Genomic DNA, 3,872 nt, shown 5'->3' with positions numbered 1-3,872 from the left:
CTCCTTGTTGTCTGTACCGGTTTGCTTCGTCGATCGATCATATTCAGGACAATCATTGCTATTGGCTTGAGCCAAATTTTCGATGAGGGCTCTTCCTTGGGCTATCGTCTTTTGTCCAAAATCTCCATTGCTAGCTGTATCAAGTGAAAGTTTGTATTTTGGTTGCAAACCTCGGTAAAATTTGCTCAGCAGGCTTGATCCATGAAATCCATGGTGAGGGCAATCACGTTCATCCTCCTTAAAACGTTCCCAGGCTTCATAGAAAGATTCAGTTGGCCCTTGTTGAAAGTTTGAGATTTTTGTTCTCAACTGATTCGACCTTGACTTAGTATAGAAGTGGTTCAAGAAAGCAGTTTTACATTCTTCCCAATTAGTAATCGATCCTGCAGGCAAAGATTTCAACCAACGGTGAGTTTTATCTGCTAATGAAAAAGGGAACAACTTACACTTTAAATAGTCTGGTGGAACTTGGTTTGTTCTCATCATGCTGCAGATTTCTTCAAAGAGCTCGATATAGTCCATTGGGTGTTCAGAAGGAACTCCATGGAATTGGTTTTGCTTTACCAATGAGATGATTTGAGGCTTGACTTCAAACTCATTCCGGTTCGGAAATGGGACTTGAATTGCAGATCGGTTCTGAAATTTTGAGTAGGTGCATCAAAATTTTGAACAGGGCGGTTAACGTGCCCATTCGGCTGCATTCCTTGGTGGTCACCATCGGCTGCATTGATGGGTGCATCAAGGTCTTCACGTTCTTCTCTCTCGCGGTTCTGGTGGTTTCTCGGAGGAACCTCATCCTCCTCTCCATCTTGTCGAGCATGATCACCTCCTCTGTGATCATTCTCTTCATTTTCTCCATGTTCGGACCCGTCTTGGTACATATTTAAAGCTCGGTTAATAGGATCTCCAGGCTGGTCGTCGTTGGCCATTCCTTGCGTTCGTCTTAGTCTTCAAAGTTCTCTTTCGTGTCTGTCTATCTCGTCTAGAATTGGAATGTGTTCTACAGGTCTGCACCTGGTATTCATGCAATTCAGAGAAAAACAAAAGAAGGGAAAGATAATTCAGCAAAACTTTAAGAAAGAACTAGAGATCAGGTGTCTAGCACAGAAGTTAAAACAGGAAAAATAACAAAAGGCAACGAAACAAATCCCCGGCAACGGCGCCAAAAACTTGATGTCGTGTCAACTGCGTGAGGGAACAAGTTTTACCCTTAACAAAAACAAATGAAAGATGCAAGTGCACAGCTAATCAGTTTTAGTATTTAGGGATCGAATCCACAGAGATTTGTGTGCCTGGTATTCTTCTACGGTTTTTAACTTTATGTCTAGACTAGATTGGTTTTAATGGTTGGTTGTTTATCACGAATTAAACTAAAACTTAAAGAAAGCAAATAAATCTATCCTAGAAAGCAAGTAGAAAAATCGAATTGAAAGCAAGTAAAGCAAGTAAAATATCGAACTAAGGCAATTGAAATGCAGATCTAAATAAACAAATAAAAATCGATTGGTTTGTAAACTATGGCTAAAAACGCTGAGCTTTTGGGAACTCTAAGGGATTATAATCGGTTTTGACACTAGGGTAGATAGATTGGGATTGACGGATATCGATATATAGGGTTCTAGAGCAAGAGTACGGCGGTATGACTACGTCACTGTCGTGATCATAACCAACTGTTTCTCGCAACCCTGACCAGTAGGTTTCCACTCTGGCCCTGGAAGGGAGAGAATGCAAGGGCTGCACAAGACTTGTCAATACTCACGATCTCGCCGCAGGTAGGTTTCCACTCCTACGGAAAAATCGCCTGTTTCATTCTAGGGCTGATACTTAATGAAATCTTTCGCAACACTAACTATCTGGATCAGATACTAGGTGATCAATCAAGCATACATGCAATAAGAACAAGAATAAACAGAGAACAGGTCGAAATCCCAGATATATAAACCTAGATGTCTTATTCGATTATGAGAGCCCCTTTCGGGAACCCTAAGCCCAACTCGGGATCTACTCAGACATGGCTGAGGTCGACATCATCATTGGTTTTAATAAAAGTAATGAAAAAACAGTAAAGAAAAGAGATGAAGAAAGCTTCTCTATTGAATAACTCGGACTTGAACAATCTTCTACAAAAATCACATAAAAACGGCTAAAGGAAAAGGGTTTCTGTAAAGTATGAAGGGTTCTCCCTAAAAACGACCTAAATGACAAGTATTTATAGTCTTCAATACTCCATGGTCTCTAAGGTTCCGGAATTGAGGCTGAGAATGACTTTGGGCTTCAGAAATATGGGCTTTAGTTCGGAGCTTGATGGCCGCGGTTGGGAGTGACGTGACCGCGGGGATTTGGTGGTTGGCCGCGGTCGGGAGGCTTCTGACCGCGGGAAAGGCTGTTGGCCGCGGTCGCGTGACTTGCTGGCCGTCTTTGAGTGGCTCCGGGGCTAATCGAATATCTTGAGATCCAACCATTGGAATGCCTCCAAACCAAGTGCATTTGAAAGCTGGGTGATTCTTCTATAAGTTGTCCAATTTTGAGGGTGATCAGACGGTGAGAAGGTCTTCGTCTCTCCATGAGAGTTCTGACGGTCTGCATTTATCCAAAAGAGTCTTTTTGTTCCAATTTGTGCCTCTTTATCCAAAATTACCTAAAAAGTCTTTTAAAATCCGAAAACATAGAAATCCTTTGAAAAACTTTGAAAATGGAGTAAAAACACCTGTAAAAGATATTAAAGTGATCCATAAAAATGGTCAAAATCCGGTGTTATCAGTTGCATACTTTTCTTAAGCAGAATCAAGGGTCCTACTGGCATAGTAGATCACATGAAGTTTTCTGTCCTTCCTCTGGCGAAGCACAGCTCCAACTGCATAGTCTGAAGCATCTGTCATCACTTTAAAGGGCAATGACCAATCAGGGGCCTGGACAATTGGTGCACTGATCAATGCCTCCTTGATCTTCTTGAAGGCTTCCTCACACTCAGCATCAAAGACAAATTCAACCTCTTTGCACAACAGCCTAGTCAGAGGCCCATCTTTTCTTGAAAAGTCTTTGATGAATCTTCTGTAAAACCCTGCATGCCCAAGGAAGCTCCTTATCCCTTTGACTGAATTGGGAGCTTGCAGATTCACCTTTGCTCTCTCCACTTCTATTCCAGCTTCTGAGACCTTGTGCCCCAACACTATTCCCTCTTGGACCATGAAGTGGCATTTTTCCCAATTTAACACCAATTTGTGCCCCACACATCTATCCAGGACCTGAGAAAGATTAGACAAACAAGAGGAGAAAGAGTGTCCATAGACTGAGAAGTCATCCATGAAGACCTATACTTTCTCCTCAATCAGATCTGAAAAGATAAACATCATGCAACGCTGGAAAGTAGCAGGAGCATTGCACAGCCCAAATGGCATGCGCCTATAAGCAAATGTCCCATAAGGACAGGTGAATGTGGTCTTCTCTTGATCTCTTGGATCTATGGGGATTTGAAAGAATCCAGAGTAACCATCTAGAAAACAAAAGAAGGGATGGTTTGCAAGCCTCTCTAGCATTTGATCAATAAAAGGCAAAGGAAAATGGTCTTTCCTAGATGCTGCATTGAGCTTTCTATAATCTATACACATCCTGTGTCCAGTTATAGTCCTAGTAGCTATCAGCTTATCCTTCTCATTCCTTATTACTGTCATTCCTCCCTTTTTGGGCACCACATGGACTGGTGAAACCCATCTAGAGTCTGAGATTGGATAATTTATCCCAGCCTCTAGGAGTTTGAGAATCTCTTTCTTCACTACCTCTTTTAAGTTGGGATTGAGACGCCTTTGGTGCACTATAAATGACATAGACTCTTCGTCTAAGTGAATCCTATGAGTGCATAGGGAGGGTGAGAT

At 42.0% G+C, this 3,872-nt stretch overlaps 1 non-coding gene across 1 annotated transcript; it reads left to right on the top strand.

Annotated features, from left to right (window-relative positions):
* The first annotated feature begins 205 nt into the window (after positions 1-205).
* LOC112087713 lies at positions 206-311 on the top strand. The gene has a single exon (XR_002900253.1). It is a non-coding gene; the product is annotated as a small nucleolar RNA R71 (small nucleolar RNA).
* Positions 312-3,872: the final 3,561 nt, after the last annotated feature.

This window comes from Eutrema salsugineum, unplaced genomic scaffold, assembly GCF_000478725.1.
Source record: "Eutrema salsugineum unplaced genomic scaffold, Eutsalg1_0 scaffold_166, whole genome shotgun sequence".
In the NCBI taxonomy this organism is placed as follows: Eukaryota; Viridiplantae; Streptophyta; class Magnoliopsida; order Brassicales; family Brassicaceae; genus Eutrema; species Eutrema salsugineum.
This window is presented reverse-complemented; position numbering and strand designations above follow the sequence as displayed.